The sequence below is a fragment of the Anopheles arabiensis genome, chromosome 2 (genome assembly GCF_016920715.1).
Source record: "Anopheles arabiensis isolate DONGOLA chromosome 2, AaraD3, whole genome shotgun sequence".
Taxonomy (NCBI): Eukaryota; Metazoa; Arthropoda; class Insecta; order Diptera; family Culicidae; genus Anopheles; species Anopheles arabiensis.
This window is the reverse complement of record NC_053517.1, coordinates 103,728,057-103,746,657: the sequence shown is the minus strand read 5'-3', so window position 1 is coordinate 103,746,657 and position 18,601 is coordinate 103,728,057. Positions and strand designations below refer to the sequence as shown.

The 18,601-nt window shown below is 44.5% G+C and overlaps 1 protein-coding gene across 7 annotated transcripts in view; it reads right to left on the bottom strand.

Moving 5' to 3' along the window:
- The window catches only part of LOC120897918, an 85,269-nt gene that overhangs the window by 56,749 nt on the left and 9,919 nt on the right, over positions 1-18,601 (bottom strand). For 5 of the 7 annotated variants that reach the window (XM_040303116.1, XM_040303118.1, XM_040303115.1 and 2 more), the window contains one exon: positions 6,537-6,738. The exons of 1 other annotated variant lie outside the window; for it this stretch is intronic. The gene's annotated coding sequence lies outside the window, so the exon portion shown is untranslated. Of the gene's footprint in view, positions 1-6,536; positions 6,743-18,601 lie in introns of those variants that run through there. One more of the 7 variants, XM_040303119.1, reaches the window with a different exon arrangement.

Here is an 18,601-nt window from a genome sequence, read left to right as displayed (position 1 = left end):
TCATTTTGATGCAGCTTTATTCACATTTTGAGGCTTTGAAATTCGAGCCAGTTGAAGTTAAGTGAAGTTTTAGTTTTTGGAAGAACTTTGTAAACATTTTATACGTTTTCGAGGTCCCTAAGCAAGATCATTTGCTCTTTTATCTCGAACTTTTATTGTGTTTAAATATTGGACATGTTTAGGCGCAGACAGTCAGCTTTGTTAATGACTTTGTAGCATGTATACAACCCTCATTTCTATTGATATTGTAAGCCCTTATTAAGTTACAGCGAAATTAACAACTCAAACATGCCACAACACCTTTTGAAGCATCAATCAAACATAGCGTAGCTTTCACAGAGCTTTTCAATTAGAAGGAACCTCTATTTAAAATATGCTTAAATACGAATGTTGAAAATCGTCTACAATGTTTCAATTTGTCATGCAGTAATGTAAAGAAAATACGTCACCTTTCCGTTTCACCCATTGCCCTATAAATATGAATTGTATGAAATTGAAAAGCTCTTTACACCTTCCCAGCGTACGTAGCTTACACGGTACATTGTTGTTTGAAATATGATTAATGAAAGGGACGGTGTTAGCCCCATTGGGTTGCGTGTATAACGGTAGAGAAACCCCACGCCCGGACGCTAATCACTTCGCATCGACACCGACGCAGTGTGGTACGTTTTCCCACTAAATCATTTACTCATTGTTGTGCTAAACGTTCCGCGTTTATGCGTTATTAATAATTTCCTACTGGATTCCCAAAAAAAAAGCATACTTTTTCACCTTTCTGTTTTCAATTCTCCTACTACATATGAAACATATTTTTCTGCTGGGCATCACCAGCCATCCAGTCCAACACAGAAGTTAATCTGAGCTCGTACATTTGCTTTGCTTTCTTCCGCTAAGCTGCAGGTTTTGAAAGGTTTTAAAGCCATGACTCGTCACAACCGATCAAAAAGTCGGCCCATAATCCAGACGCATAAATGAGTCTCTCATCTCCGCAACTCATAAAGCGGAAGTTTACGATGCTGAGCAGTTCCCGCGCGGTGGTCAGCTTGCGTTTATGTTTCGGTTTATCTTGCTTTCTGTTGCCGCTGCTGTACGACACTGTAACTTAGACCACCCTGTAGAATAATTCTATCAAATGTCCACATCGACCACCCTCTCCACCTCTTGCAGCTTCAGAGCTAATCAAACGTCACACCGGTAGCTCTGGCTGGTTTTAATTTGAAATCGGCTTTTCTCGGCCGACTTGGTCCCAGCATGGCAGCGGAAAGCAACGAGCGACATTCGGCGGCAGAAAGGACTCAAAGGTGTGCAAGGGTACCATTAACGCAGCGTGAGCTTTGGTAGAGCTGTTCGCTTCCGTTTTTTTTCGCGGTCTGCCTGTCTGCTCCACATAAAGCGACGAAACCACTTTGCCACACACGCTCACACACACACTCAACCCACTCGCCGGGGGATTAATTCAGGCAGGCTCGTTTCAATTAACGTTCTTAAAATTGACTTACACCCATCTTAGGGAAACGCTCGAAACGCGTGTGTGGTTAAGGTATGTTTTTGTTCCATTTCCTAAATCATGTGCGTGTATCGGTTCGCAGGCAGCAAAAACCGAACGAAGAGCAGCGAGCATGGCAAACGATTTAATTAGAATAAATTCCGCATGTTACTAAAAACCAAAAACGACCGCTTTCTTTGCTGGCTCTGCTTACGAAGGCTGGCCAGGCTCACGTGGTGGTTAATGTTGGAATTTCTTCTCCCGTCGTCGTTGTCGGAAGATGAAAGCGTTAATGTAATGCCGCAACGCGTGCTGCAGCGTGGAGTGGAACGGTTTGGGGGGGCGCGCAGCTTCAGTGCAGCAGCGCCAACGCTTTAAACTTAACGCCTTCAAAGCAGAGCATGGAGCAGAGGTGGTGGCCACCTTTGCATTGCTTTCAGTCCCTGGGGAAGGGGTTGCTAATTTAAATGTTCACGTTGCTTGGTGGGTTTTGGGACATAAAGAGTGCGCCCAGCTGGAGGCATCCGCACGGCTCCTCTTCTCGAATGCGAAGTGGTAGCAGTAGAAAGAACAAAAAAAGAAGCCCATAAACAAGATGATGGGATGCCGTTTTTTTGTTGTTAGGATTCGTTTATTGGTGCTTTCGTTGAGTTTAAGAGTAATGAGCAATATTTTTGTCTAAAGGTGCTGTAAATCATAACGGGGTGCCGTATCGAAGCAATAACTGGCATAGTTAAACACAGCCAGATCGCAACAACTAAGTTGGTTCCGTTTTCATTGTGTAGCACTTTACAGTATCGTTGTTTTGGATACTCTTTTTTGTTGTTGTTTAATGATTTTATCCCAAAAAAAAAAAAAAAGAAACCGCAACCGATTACCATTGCACTAAAAACACGTCCAACTTAACGCTTCTCATAGGCATTTGGGTTAAATCTAGCCACGAATCAGGTTCCCATTCCCAGGGCAAAGCAACCCGTGCTCAATAGTGTTCTCTTTCCACACGGCAAATCCCTGTATAAACTTGAAATCATAAAGGAAATCGGTCGCCGGCGTGGGGCTCGCCGCTTTGTACGCTTTTCAGCCGGAGTACGTACGACGTCGCGAGCCCGGCTGCATCTTGATGTCGATGCACCGTTAATTAGCGAACGGATTCTTGTATTACGATCGCCGCGCGGTGGAGATTGTTTTTAATTCCAGTGCTTTTTGTTTTGTGTTGTCGTTTGCTTTTTTACCTTTGTTTTGTGTGCCTATTTTTCACCCCCCTCTTTTGCTGGGCAAACGTTTGTTCCTCCTTGGCCCATTCGTTCGCTACCGCAACGCACCGATCACTTCGAACGGAAGGCTGGGCAATAGGCTCGATAGATTGGTGGTGTGTAGTCACTGTTTAGGGATGGAGTTCGGAGGGCCGCCATCCGAATGTGTGGAAAGCACAGCAGCAGCAGCTGACACCGACAGTGGCTGGGGCTGGGTCACGTTTTGCAGCGCTCAATAAAATATCGATTATATCGGGTCGGCTTACCCGGGGGATAGCTACTGTGTTTTATTTAATTTCACTTTTTGCTTGCCTCACTGCAGCGGTTGCCCTTTTCCGTAGCGACAGGGGCAGGAATATTGGTTGATAAAATTTCTCAGCCAGGTTGAAGGCAGGGCGGGGTTGATTGAAACACTTTTTCAATGCTTACAGGTAATGCTAAAATTACGTTCTTGGGTTGTACCTCAAACGTTGTTAGCTGTTTTTTGTTGCTGTTTGCTTCTAGTCGGTTCACTAGCTAGCGATAGAAATTGTTTAAACGATAAGTTCTACTGTCTGTTGACAAAAGTGGGGGACGTAAAAAAATAAATAAACAGAATAGATTATCTCGTTGTGATTGTTATCCCGATGAAGGGTGGAGTTTATCGCTTCGTTTCTCGGAAGGACATGTAATAATGTGCCTTATACAAATCCAGAGTGATGCCTGTTTTTTTCTAGGTTTATTCACAAGATTAAATCAGTGCATTGTTTGGTGTAAGCTGTTTTGCTGTGTAATCTATTTTTAGTTGATAGAAAAAGGGTTCGTTTCAATGGAATAATTTCAATAATGATTATTTGAATTGTTTCGTATTCTAAAAAGCGACAACAAGATTTTCGCTGAAGGTAAAATAGGAAAATTCCACAAAAATCCTCTTATTAATGCTACATGTTGGGATGGAGCATTCTAGTATTAGGTAGTTTCATGAAAAAACTTCTTTTAAATAAAATATTTCAGACAGTATTTAACATTATTCCTAAATATTTCCTACAAACTCAAATCTGCATAAAAAGCTTCCTGCTTAACATTAACACACGCTCAACAAAGCACATTGTACAAGCCCTCCCAGCGGAACCGATCAAGAGTCGGGCAGCTGAATAGAACACTACCACCCGTTCCCATTATTATGCAAATCAAAGCTCAAGCAACCAGATGAACCGAAACGATCCGTAGCGGAACGGATGAACCGAAATAGTTGTATTCATAATGATTTGCACGTGAAGCATGGTAGCTGACTAAATTATGACACAAAGGTTTTGGTCGCTCATCGGCTCGCAGGTCCCCCTAACCAGGTGGCAGCACGCAGAACATCTAATTTGCTTGCGCGATTGTGTCGGCTATCTTAATGAATCCTGAAAATCCAGTAATCCTCCCATTCCCACTCCCTAGTGTGATAAGGCCGGAAGGGTGACGTAGGGGATGAAGGGGAAGCGAAAGACTATAACTTCCAGGCTTACGATGTTTGGTTTGAATTAGAAGCCTAAGCATAATGTTTGTCCAGCTCACTGCGCTTAACTACGAATCCCCCGTTTCCTACGCTGCGGGGATTATTAAAGCATCGATTATCATACTAATGTGAGTATTGGATGGTTCATATTCATATTAACGCATGGATGACGACCACAACAACAACAACAACGACAACAGGTGCACGAATGTAGGACGTGAAGGAAGTGCAGCCCCATCGAGGCTGCATGCAATCAATTTATTGTTATAGTTATTTTTATTTGCTTTCTTAGCCAACGAGCAAGGGAAAGAAGGAAATGCGCCATAGACATTCATTTGCCGCCTGAAAGATCAGACAAATGTCAAACGGCATCAATCATATGCAAAGTGGGTAGACCATGGGTCCAAAGCTCGGTGTTTTTGGAAAGGGTTAATTTTTTTTCTTTTTGGCCCGGAAGTTTTACGTTTATGGGAGAAATTCTTTTACACTTTCCGCGTGTTGGGTGCTGACCTTTGTCTATGCCAATGTGAAAAAAAACATATCGCTTATGTGGTGAAGAGTGGAGAAGGTCAGACAAAAAAAAAAGCGAAACAAATTTTCAACCGTCCTTAACCTTTAACATGGTTGGCTTCATTTTTTTCTTCTCCCCCATCATCTCAGTTGGGCATCCGACTGCACGCAGGGGAATCGAAAGCGGATGAACTTAAAAGTGTAATAAATGGTACCTATTTAAGTATGAAGGATGTACTTTTTTCCTCCTCGTTCGCTCTCACTGACCTTCTCTCGTCACTGGAGGGGGGGAAACTTTCTTCACAGCCACCGGTCAGCGGGGTGGAATGGGTGTTTAAATTACCTAATTGACTGTCTATTAAAATACATCGGTTCGGAAGCTGGCAGTACACGCGGCCACCAGTCAAAAAGGGCAAACTCACCGAGCTGGCTCCCCAAGAAGCAAGCGGCTGGCTTGAGGAGGGAAGGGAGACGTGCAGGCTCGCGTTCCAAACAAATTAAAGATCGATTAGCGATACCATCACCTAATAGCTTCATTAATTAGCATAACGATGGTATCAATACCGAACTGCTCCAGTGGTCATGCATCTTTGGAGCGTGTGTGTGTGTGGGGGATGATGGGTTTTTTTTTGTTTGGTATTTTTGGTGAAGTATCTCTCTTCTGCTTCTTGTACGAGCGCAACGACTCCGTTACCGGGGGGATTTTTTGTGAAGTGCCGATTGTGCAGTAGGCAGTGGAAAATGTTCCTCCACAAGATGCTTGCTACTCAAGCTAGGGTGCTCTTTTGGACGTGATCAAGGGCAGATCATGTTCGGCACTGGGTTACAGGTAGCATTATTGGTCGTTAACGTTTGCCTGCGAGCGTGTAACGCGTAAGACGTAATGATGGAACGGATGCATGGGAAATAGTTGACATTCTGCGAGGGAGCAATATCTCCGGTTGGCCTTCATTTTTGATGGTTGCTTTAGGTATCAGACTCTCAGTAGCGAAAGGTGCATCATGATAGTGGAAGCTCCAATGGAAGGACCATCAGACTTCAATCGACAAAGATGTTTCCGATTTGCTGCAATCGGTTCAAAAACTCTAAAAGAGATAGTATGCACTTCAGCAACACAGTAGCAATGATTAATGAAAGAAGAGAGCTAGTGTAGAATGCTCTCTTTTTCTTGAAATCTCACGAGAAGTTGACATTTCATTGGAAAGTGATACGAACTACGTGAAAATGTCACAGGAGATGTCACCAGCGGTAACATCAATCAATTTACACTCCATGAAAGCTCAGCTCCCCGTTGATTGTAGATGGTTGTGTGCTCTTCAACAAATGCAGAGAGTTGACGCCTTATCTTACCCAGGCGTTGAAGGAGTTGTCAACGAGTTACCAAAGAATGTTACAATCAATCATGTTGTAAAGTTAGAAGAGATACTATTTGACGCAAAAAATGGTCAATCAGAGTCACCAATTTGACGATATAGTTGGCAGTAACTAAGACATTTTATATAAAGCCATTGGACCTAAAGTCTGTATCTTACACTTTTTAAATTTTTCTGACGATAGTCCCAAGAATTCTTCTACCATTTGAAGAGAAAAAGGGAAGATCCTCGAAGTCTTCATCACCATTGCACACAATTCTCCATTAGAGCGTAAGAAATGTGTGCTCGGGCTAATAGACTACGCATTCTCGGGATCCCCATCCCTACCCCAGGTTAGGTGATCATCTTCCTCTTTGATTGTAATGATGCGCTAGGGCGTCGGAGGGTAATTTATGCTCATATAGAGATGGAATGACTAGAATTAACCTTACCGGTAGTAATGTATGTGTGTAGCTTTCTTGTTGTCGTCGTCGTCGTTCTCGTTGTTGCCGTCGTCACGCCGGTTCCTAATGTATCCCGTCTAAGCAGCTCACTTCTGAGATGGTTTCAGATTCCATCCAGCAACCGGGGATAAAGCTCTTGTGCTCTCGGTCCTGCAGATATTGGCCGTACGTACGAATTCTTGTGCGTGTGCTGGCAGATGAAATGATGAAGGAAGGAAGAAGAAGAAGAAATGGTGGTGGTACCAAGATAAGCAACATTTCTAACAATCAACTCGGTGTCTGTCTGTATCGTTACGTTTTGCGTGAGAGAAGTGTACGGTGGGTGCTCCATTGATGGTGGTGCGGGGAAGGGAAGAGTCGGGAAAGTGAATTGAAGAAGAATGCACGTCATTTATGTTTACATAAGATTTGTACGCTTTCTGTTGTGGTGATCTCTTTACGGAAGAAGGTACACTGAATGGTGGTGGATGGTCGCATGAGCCCCTTATGATGGCGTGCAAGTCATCGAGGGGTTTTTTGCTCCTTCTTCTTCTGAGGCATTAGAGTGTGTCGGCTTACGTCACAACGTTTATCGCAAATAATCGTAGAGTAATCAGCAAAGAAGGAAATGTATCCCAGTATTGTGAGCTTTTGAATGGAGCCTTTTTTAAGAATATAAGCTACACAAAGAAGGATTGTTGTTTGATGTTTGATGATGAAAAAATAAACATAATATTGTCACATTCCATTTCAATTGAGTAACATACACGAAGGTGATACACGAAGGACTCAGAATTGGACGTTGACATCATCATTTCGACATCACCAGCACTAAAACTCAGTTTATCGACTCCTAACAATTCAATCGAGGCGCTGCAACTGCATCAGCTTTCAATTCCGTCCCATCACAATGGACGCCATAAAATTTCGTACTTGGGTCGCGTGTAACTCAACATACATTCCTCCTCATGTAACGCTCGTTCCTTTACAGTCGCATTACTCATCAGTTTCAGTTGCTACGCCATATAGCATCATCATCAAAGCCACTATCTTAATACTGGTTGTGCTACTACTACTGCCCGCAATCGAAACTGTACTGTATATGACTGGAATCGAATTTTATTCTAGCTTCAACAACAAACTTCACGACAGCCGGACTTGACAAAAGGGGCGGCAGATGTAAGGAAAAAGGAAATAAAAGCGCTAGTAATGCCATAGTTCTCGCGAGGAGTATGAGGGGGAAGGAAGGAAAACCAACATAAGTAAACCAATAAAAAAGCCACTATACACTCCCTGCCAATCCCCCCCCCCCTCTAACCACCCTCACTCCACACTTTTCGCCCCGATTTCATCGATAGCGATCGTACATGGTTCATAAAATGTTTATGGTGGTACCATATATCATTCGCCATCATATTGAGGGTTTGGGCCGTTTGTGTTGGCTCCTTTTTTTATTATGATTTTGTGACCGACTCCATGCCAGGGTTTTAGCGAGTGTGAGTGTATGTGAGCGAGGCTTGGTGGCATGGGAAGGTCCTGAATTGTGCCGTTTCTCATGTGAAACATATCCGCAATTTGCCCTGTGTCGCTCAATTTTCTTTCCCTTCGCACGAAGCGGTTCAATGAAGGCCCAGATTGAGTCCCCGAGTTGGTTGGTTGGTTTGGGTTGGGTTGGGGTTGGGTTTTTCGGGGTGGATGGGTTTCACTTTTTGTTCAGTTCGGTGTAAGGCACCCTGATTTCCCGGAAGTGACCAATAATGCGAATGCGGTTCGATGCTTGCGTACATGGGGAACGACATTTATTTGACGCTGAAAGCGAGAAAGGCAGTGGCTTATCGTGAGCGGATTGATAAGGCCCGTGATCTAATCTAGGAAGTTGTTAAAGGAACTAAGGGTATTGCTTTCTTTTGTTTGTTATTGAATTTTTGCGTTGAGCGCAATGCATTTGTATTTTTAATGTTAAATATATATATATATATATATATATATATATATATATATATATATATATATATATATATATATATATATATATATATATATTTTGGGTACCAAAAGTATTTTAAATACTTGATCCAACTACAAGCTATTGTTCAAATTCCTCAAAATTCATCCGCATACCCTCCATCAAACAGTCCTCAGCCCCCTCTTCACAACTCTGATTACTCCATTGAGGGCGCCATTGAGTCAAAGAACATACATTCTATAGCATTACATTGTCCCTGCCCGTCCCCACGAGCAGCGAAAGCGCATTAGTTACGATTGCTTGGAAATGGACCACGAAAATCACCCCGGGAGAAAAAAAAACAACCAACGGTCCACACAGGAAAGGAAAAAGCAAATAAACAACATCACTCATCCTGCATCCTTCCACCCGTTGAATGTCGCCTATGATTCAGGGTCAAACAATTGGCATGCAATCGGCCGGACAAAATCGCAGCCGAGTCCGTTCAGCAAGCACCAGTGTACACAGATGGATTTTAGGTACTGAATTTATATATATATGTGTGTGTGTGTGTGTGTGTGTGTTTGTATAAGTGTAGTGTGCAGTGATTTTTTCTATCGCTCAACGGAACGACCCGCCTCGTCTAAGCGTGCATTGTTGGTGGCCCGAAAGCTCTTGCTTGATCGTTTGAAGAGCCGGACCGTCAATCGCGACCCGCGTAAGGTTTCAGATTCTGGCTTTGATTCAGTAATCTGCAACACATAACCACCAAACCACCCACTTTCCTCCAGGGTGTCGTACACGTACACTGGGCCCAAGTACAGCCGATCGATTTGTGTGACCTTCGCCGCGGGTGCGCTGCCTCTTGCTGGTGGTGTAGGTTCCTTCCCCACTATTTGTTCGGGATCAACTACGGGATTGATGGATGGTTGATTTTCACGCCCGGCGGGCAGTTTGGGCCGAACCGCAACTGGTTAGCAAAGGGGTATAGGGGGAGGGGACGAGTGGATTGATTTTCCTTGAACTTGATAAAGTACGACCAAACAAGCAAAACAAACGACCAATGCTTTCGAGGGCCGCGATGCGAGTATTGTTGCAGTTGTGGCAGTAAGTTTTCAGCTGCCAGATGAGTTTATAAGGGTTAGGTTTACCCTTTGCAAAAGCAATAGAACTTGCGTAGCACCAGCAGTTTTTGAAATGAATATCATGGAATTTTATCAACTCTATCGTTTGATGCGTTAAAGCGAAGTATAGAAACCAATATCTCAAGGAAATATGATTTTATTGTGGACGACACCGATATAAACCAGCATATTCTTTACTGAGCTTGAATTCCATTTCAATAAGGCAACTGTAATAAATGTTGTACGATTGCCTCTAATAAAATTGTTATAAAACGTTCATCAAGGCCAAATGGTGCGATCCGATCATAAATAAGCCTACATTTTTAAACAAAAAAGAGAAAGGATGCTCTGTTCAATTGGTGCTCCGTTTCGGCAGGCTTAAGGTGTCCTATTTCTATTTTACCAAAGCACCGTTCTACAGCTCGATCCACCTTTTTTGGGGAAGCTAGGACCCATTTGTTGCATGTGTTTTATTTCTAACCGAACGCGATCTTCAGTAAACCTCAAGGGCGTGTTGTATGTTCAGATCCAAAAAAAAAACAAAAAAAAAAATCGATCAAAAAAACCCGACGTACACGTTGGAAGTGAAGTGAAGGGATTTTTTGTTGAACTTTTCCTTTCATCTCGCTAAAGAACCTTCCGCGCTGCCTAGATACTGCCCAGAAACGCCTGCCGGACACTCCCGACGCACATGAAGGGCGTGCGTGCACTGTACCGTATGTGAGGTGAAAAGGGTTTAAAATTGGGTTGTTGTGTGAGAGTGTGTTTTTTTCTATGTTGCTTTGGAATGTACAGTACACCTTCGTGACAAGTCAAATGCAGCAAACCCATATCGAGCCAGTTTACTGTAAGATACAGTGGGTGGGTGTGTAGCCGTGCCTAAAGCGGCTTTACGTTTTCAATGATGTAAAAACGATGGACTGGAATGGATTGAAATGAACGCTTGGCTTGGTGATCGATTCCATCTCCAATCGTTGTATCCGTATACGCTACGCATGTGAGTGTGTGTGAATGATGCCAATCAGTTTTCAGGTGAGTCCTTGACCGGAAGGCCATCGAACGGAAGAGCGAATGGGAAAGCGATACACGTTTGTTTGGATTGATGTTACGTTTCAAGAACGTTTTTACTCTCGATTGGTCACCGATTTGAATCGATGGCCCTTCAGTGTAACCTTGATGGTGCAGTCGAGTGGCTCTCCCACTGCATCGTTTCATATATTACTTCCACAGCATTTCACCATGCCATCTGGAGCGTTTCAGAGAGTGCAAAAAACATTCACAATACGCTTTGTATGCATCCTGCTTCACAATAAAATACACCTCTTAATGTTTAATTAATAAAGCACTACGGTGACAGGGGGCCCGGTGTTGATGCGATTTGATGCCGACCGGCCGACCACTTGTGTACCCTATTTACTGCAATCCAAAATCAAATCAAAAGAGAAAACGCGTGCCCGCGTGCCAAAAGCCCCATTAGGGCGATTACTTTTTTTCCTGTACCGACGCCGACCCTACACGCCGGACCCCCGTTTCCCAATGCATTATTCAATGGGAGGCTCTCGCGCACGTTTCTACTGGCTACAAATCCGTTACTGGCACTGGAATCCCGGCCGATGGGGCCGCTATTTGGCCGCCATCCCTTAAATCCCTTACCCCCTGTACTGTACTAAACGCTTAATTATTCGCGACGGTAGAGCGCGCCCACGAGCGAGCGGAGGAACTTTTGGGGAACATTCGGATTCGCTGCGTGACACCATCAATCATTGTGCTGATTTCTTCCGCGCTGCGTCCGCCCACTTTCCACGGCCTAACAGAACCGATGATGATGATCACGGGCATGGTGTATCGTTTAGTTCTGGTCGTCAGTTTCACGGTTTTGGGGATTGGGGTTTTTTTGTTTTTGTTTCCTCGGAAAAAGGGTGCATGAAAAATGGCAAAGTTAAGCCTGGCTGAGCTTAGCACTGGTTCGTGGTGCGCGATTCCCGACGGAGGAAGCGATTAACCTAAAACATCCATTAAATATGGCCAACATTCGGTTGTTTTGGGTTGTGTGATGGCGCCTTCTTTTGCTCTAAATTGGATCTGAAACATGTGCGCGTTAAGGGCAGTGTTGGGTTGATTATTAGCCAAAAGAATAGTTCTTGTTATTTTAGGACTATTTTTAGCATAGGATCTGTTAACATTGAATACTTTTATTTAGTCGTTTTTACATACAAAATTCATCCTAAATATACGAGAAACTACTTCTTCTAAAAGATCATCATAATCATTACTGAATATTCCACCCTTCAAATCCAAACCAACTAGTTTCGCTGGGCGCACGATTGTTTCGACGAAAAGAAATGTTATGGAAGAAATGTCAGCCCTCACTCGATCGCGATAAACAATTTCGTTGAAGGTTAGCCGGGCGTTTCGAACGTGATGATATTTATCGCCGAACCCGGAACGGACTTACATAAACCATGTTTCATCATTTTTTGTGCAGCGTTCAGTGCCCACCGCCCACCGTTTGTGTTTTTGATCAATCTAGAGCACGTCAGCTTGGCTGTTGAAAGCTTGAAGTGTAATGGGTAATGGGGCCGTTTAGAAGATTTAAATAATCAAGGTGTCACAGCGGCTTATCGGGAAATGAACATGAAACACACAAAAAAGTGAAAATTTGGAAAAAGTTGTTGGCCTACCTTCATTCCTTGCCCATTTCAAAATATTGTGAGCCAGCCTTGTTGCAAACCGCTACCCCTTTTTAAAATCGATATCTGATCTGAATGCATTTCGGGAATGGAAAGCCAGCCCCCGGTCAATCAAGATGTTACCGAGATTAGGAACACGAGCTCGTTGACACATTCCGGCCCCAATTACACGGGGCACATAGAAATGGGCATTTTTCTTCTGTCTCTAGATGCTTTCATCCCATTTAAAAGTGTCCGAATGATCAGCCTCACTACTCGCCAAAGGGGTTGACATGGGACAGGGCCACACAACGCCTCTATCGTTTCGATTTCAGTGCGAGTTTGATAGCAAAGGTACAGCGTCGGCGGCATGTTTACTTTCAACCCGTTCCTCGTTCGCTCACCCATCCAGATCGAACGGCATCATAGTGGATGCAATTCCCTTACATGCTAGAGTTCTGGCAATTGGAGATGGAGGTGAAGGTAGAAGCAAAGAGGGAAAATATGACCGCATTCCGAGGATCGCAAGCTTTCACTCAAATTAAAACCAGTCCGATTGCACACACACACCCTTTTGCACACCCAGCCTGCGGGATGGAGAAGCGTGAATGCGCTAACTCCCTGCCGCCTAGGATGATGGGGCAGGATCTTTTATGCACTGGCATGCTCGGTGCACCACCGCCGCCGCCTCCAGACTATCACAATGGTGCATTTAAACGTGCTAATTACAATGGCGGCGGCGACAGACGACTCGAGGTTGGTTATTATGGGGTTGGGATTAATGTAGCAACTGAATCGATTGCAGTATGAGGACCGATTTTCTGCATTTATATGCCCAGACACACACACACACACACACTCACAGAGCCACAGAGCAGCTAGAGGTGGGATGCTGTGGTACAAATGTTTCCGTGACACGTGTGCATCCTGTGGTCTTGTTGGTGCAAGGTGCAATAGCAAAGGTGTTAGCTTGCAAGGGTTTAGAGCGTCGCTGCAATTAAGTGTCGTGCCTCGTCACGTACTTGGCGAAGTTTCTGATTTAATTATAATGGGTATGCTTTCAACAAGTGTGACTATGCAATGGGCCGAATGGGGCTTGGCACCACATAGACACTACTACACAGGTTGTAATGTAGTTGTGTATTTAGGTTGAATAGTTAAGCCAAAGGGAGTGGGAGTTGCTGGTAGCTTTGAAATGAGTTTGAATATTGTGTTAATGTTTTCAATTACTTGGATTAGAGTAGGAATCTGAGGGAAGCGAAGAGCTTTCAAGGTATTTATAGAAAGGTAGATATTGTAGTTGTTGTCTTTGCTGTATTCGCTGTATCCATTATTTATCTAATCCATCGCAATTATGTTTTTAAATTCAACAACATAATTGTTAACAATTCCTCATTACTTACATTCACATAAAGCATCTCAAAGCCAAACCATAATCACTCCATTGATGTAATCTTCTCTTCTCCCATACGAAGCTACCCAGTCCAACAAAACGAAGCAACAACCAACACCCTCTGGCAGCATAATTAAAATCAGCTTTCCTTATTATGATTCGGTAATATTTTAGTACCAATATCACAGACAAACACACACACACGCACTGGTGATGCAATCGGTTCACATTGACTTTGCTCCGGCACCGGTCGGTCCGCGTAATAATGAGGTGATGATTTATGCTCCCGAGCATACGCTCTCTCCTCACACACGTCTCATCATCAGCCGCTCCGCTAAACAAACGAGAATGTTGCGGAAAAGCTTCGGGTGACGAGGAAGCATGCAAACACGCGGAAGAAAAATGACTCAAAAAAAAGAGTGAAAAGCTTCTCATCGCGCGTTTGTGTGTGTTTGTGTGGCGTGAAGTGGTTCATGATTAAGCAGTTATGTGCGCCGCCCGGCCGATTGACTGTTTTGCTTTGGCATGTGTTTCACTTCTTTTTTTTTTGCATAACTACTGCCACGAGCATTAATCTTGTCGCTTTGCTGTTTGGAGCGCAACGGCGAGCGTACCCTTAAGGCAAAGACACCTCACACCGCCCGGCATCGTGTACCTCCGCTGCCCGAGTTTGTGGACTCATTTTCTTTCCATCTATCAGCGTTTAGGACAGCGTTGAGTGGTTTCGGCGCGCGCGCGGAGGTGTTGATCGATTTGATAGCAATCATTTGTTCTACCCATGGTTTTAGGGGTTTAGGAGAGCCTCATTACAGAGCTGGGCCAGAGGATTGTTCGAAGGAGATTGATGAAGTGTTTCCGGACGCTGTGAACATGTTTTGGGATAAAATTATTTTTGATCGCACGATAATACGATGCCACGTGCAGTAGTTTCGGTAATGGAAATAGTATGTAAATAAATGCTCCCAAGTGGGATGTTCTTGGCCGCTGTTGGGAAAGCTTTTAGCAGTAGAAACGTAGAATGAGCTGTTCAAACCGTTCTTGTTGTGTTAGGCTGTGCTATGCGCGGCTGATCGTAGAGCCAAAGTAATGCATAAACCGTGTCCCTCTTTGATGACTGACTCCGTATGGTAAGTGTAAGTATTGACTTGAGAAAACACAAAGAAATATTGTTGGAAATACCCTGTTTGCTGACATTTGTTAGTGTAGTGGTGGCACTTGCCTGGTTGGCAAGTGATTTGTTAAAGCTTTAGAAAATGAAAAATTGGATCTGTTTTTATATTAATACCCAACAGAACTCAATTAGAAGAATCGAACAGTCGTGATTTCCTGTTTAAAATACTTCACGACTCCTGACCATCTGTTGAAGCACATACCAGAACAACGTCAAAGCCTCCAGCAGCAGCATGAAGCACAACCCACAGCGACACAACCGTGGGATGAACAACTTCCCACCGATCCACACACACCATTACATTTTATTCAAACCTTCTATTTCCAACGGCTCACCACGCCACCACTCGCCGATGCAGTTCGAACGGCTTCGGCGACTGCCACCTTCTCTTTCAACGATCGGCCGAACGATCTCGCCGTTTTTGATCCGCTTCAAAGCCATATCTAATGACATTTCGAACGACCTTCGGGCAGAGGAATTTCCTCACGCTCTCGAATCTCGATCTCCGTGCGCTCCTGCTCGATCGTGTGCGTCTAAGCGGGCGAATGGTGTGGCTGGCGCACATTAGGCTTGGATTGAGTTGAGCTGAGTTGAGTTGAGGGGAAAAAAGCCCACACTGCTGCGCGGTTCTGGCAGTGGTGATTCCGCGTTGGACCTGCCGGATAGCTGCTGCCCCACACCCCGTTTGGACGACGCGTCTAGACATGACGTGAGATCTTAAACCGAGCTCGCGAGGTGTTTTGTTGAGTGTGGCAAAGAGCAGCAACAAAAAAGAGACTAATAAATTGTTTCCACTCCGAGTCCGAGTCGAGATTACTGCCCGCGTGCTAAGGTGTTGTTGGGGGTCTCGCGGGTAACTGCGCTCCGCGTAGGTCGATCGAATGACACTGGCTGGTGTGCAGGCGTCCGTAAATAAAAAGGCAATATCACTGCTAACTTCTAGCTCGGTTAGAATCATGTCTCGTTTTGCGGTGTATGCGTGTGCGTTGGATTGGAGTTTGTTTTTTTTTTTTGCGGCAACCAGGGTGCAACCTGATCAACGTACCATTATTAAGGTGCCACCTCTGCCTTTGTCAAGATGAACAAGCAGTCTTGTCGACGCGTGTTTTTTGCCATTTGTCTTTGCGTTGTTTTGCATAGTGGATTAGAGCTGAAGGATAAATCAATGCCAATAGGGAGTTGTCGTACAGCAGGTAGTACCCACCATCAGCAGTAATAAAGCATCTAATGCATCCGACTGCAATCTGTAGATTGGACACTGGAAGGAGCTCCGTGATCTCTGTAATTCCATTCTAATTGGGCAGTTTGCAGCAAACCGAGCAACGGCCAATCGAAATGTAGTTTATGTAAGCTCAAACTTACGTTTCGTGATCGTTTCTGTTTGGTTTGCGGCCGGGTTCGAGATCGGCTTGAGCTTGAACCGGCGATGATTGGAAAGCGATCTGGACGAACTTTCACTTTGCAATTTGCAATTAGCATTGAACTTTATGCACTTTGTTTGTTTTCTTTTTGTTTTCTCTGCTTATTGCACGATTGTTGCATAAGAAATTGGACTTTATTGTACAATACATCGTGATTGAATAACTTTTGTTGTTTGTTGAGTGTATTGATTCTATATTTTATTTAAAATTGATTTTTATTATAACTCTTTTTTAGATGCTTTTAATTTCTTTTTTAGATGCAATGATTATGTTAACAAACACTCAAATCCTAAAACAACCAAACGAAAACAATGTTAAAATACATAAGAAATGTTCAGTTTTGTGTAAATTGCATCAACTTGATCAATCCAATCATATCGATCTTAAAAAGTGAAATATTGTAACCCCAATGCTACCTCACGGAAGATCACCTCACGGTAACACAATAACAACTTGCTACAGATTGCTTTGTTTGTTCCAACCACTCTCAGCAGTGTTTTCACTTTTCACGTCGGCTGCCGGCTGCGAGCAACATTCTTCCCGTTATTCACTTTCCCGAATGCGGAGTAAAAACGATGCAACAATAAGCAAACAATTGAACCCTTCGCGTGAGCGTTCTCAGTGGCAGTGGATCGGTGCATCGACCAAAACAACAAAAAAAAGCTTTGGAATTCCAAATTCCATGCCAAAGTAAATACTGAGAGAGAGAGAAAAAACGCTCAAGAATGACTGTAGAAAGGGAAGGTACAAAACAAAACAACAGTGAGCCAAACCAAACAGCCAAACTTACTCCCGTGTTGCTTCGCCGGTGTCGGGAAACCGTCGAATGCACTCTCTGCCCGACGGTGTGCAAGCAAAAGTGCACCAACACCAAATGTGGAAATCGTGTCCGTGAAGGTGCAATGCGCGGCGAGGCGAACCCCACAGCCGGCACCGAAGCAGACAGAACGTGTAAACTAGATCACCCTTCCAGAATCAGCTGTACCGCCGGGGGTAGCCAGACCGCGCTTCTAGCGGTGCAGTATCGATTACCGTTTGTGTCGTTTCGTGTCGTGATGTTGTCGGCCCGTCTGGAATGCACAGACACACACACACACACATGTTCTGGGGAGACTCGTTACCCAGTTTCATCTCGTGGAAAACGGGCAGATCAAACGGCACTACAACTCCAGTTTGTTTGCTATGTTTGTTTGTTTCCGTTAGCAACATTTACAAGAAGTGTACGTTTTGAAAGAGAGTTCAGAAGAGCAGTGTAGAAAGGTGTTTGTAAAGGAGCGGGAAAAGGAATGGAGCAGCAAAAATCGAAAGCCAGCGTAACCAACTTCCTTGATGCTAGTGAGAAGCGAAGTGACGCAGTGCATTGAGCGGCGGATTAAGGTTTAGGATTACTCCCGGTTTGATACACGAATGCACCAATGCAACATACTTGTTGCTAGTACATTCGGCACACATATATGTTCCGATAGACATCTTCCTCCCCTTGGTGCGATGTGTGACGAACGGCTCCGACGCAGCAAACATTGTAGAAAGTGCACCTCAATATCGGTCCTCAATATTCTGTACCGTTGGTGGCTTGATTTCGAAACAAGAACCAACGGGAATGGGCTTAAACATTCCGTTACACACACACAACAAGCGAATGTGTTGGTAGCACGGAAAATCTGTAGCCCAACTTTTCTTCACCTACTTTGGACTGGTAGGCCCCGACCCCGGGTGGTGGAAGCGTTTTCACTCCAACCCATCGTCGACTAATGTATGCACAAGGCGTATTGGATCCCGTGCTGTCCGGGGCGATTAGATTAAACTAAACCCACATAATCCATACTCAATACCATCCCTCCTGCCTGTGGGAGGAAGGGAGGGATTAAATATTAGCCTCACCTCCCACCCTCGATCAAGCAGCCTGTGTGCTCCATTTCGAGGTGGGATTAGCAGTTTGTCGCCCCTGCGTATAATGGAGAACCTGTTTTTCCGAACCGATCGCACAGCCACTCGCTTCAAAACTCCCCGTTTGCAAATGCTAGTGATAAGTGCTCCCACCGGCTAAGGTACAACTTTTACTTCAACTTTTCAACCGCACTGAGCTTAGGGCCGGCCGGCCGTTCGTTGTGCGCATGCCGCATTCGTGTGCATCGCATTGGTTGCGCCGCCAAGCCGCCACTCCGTCCGACGGAAGCAAACCTAACTAGAAAAACCACTTTCGCGGCAAAAGAGCTGCTGCTGCTGCTGCTGTTTGACGGTACCACTTTTCCGCATGTTTTTCGCTGTGTTTGCAATGCTGTTTGCATTGATGCGCACATCGATGCGCGCAGATGGCCCCAAAATGCGCCTTTTGCGCTTGCACGGCAAGC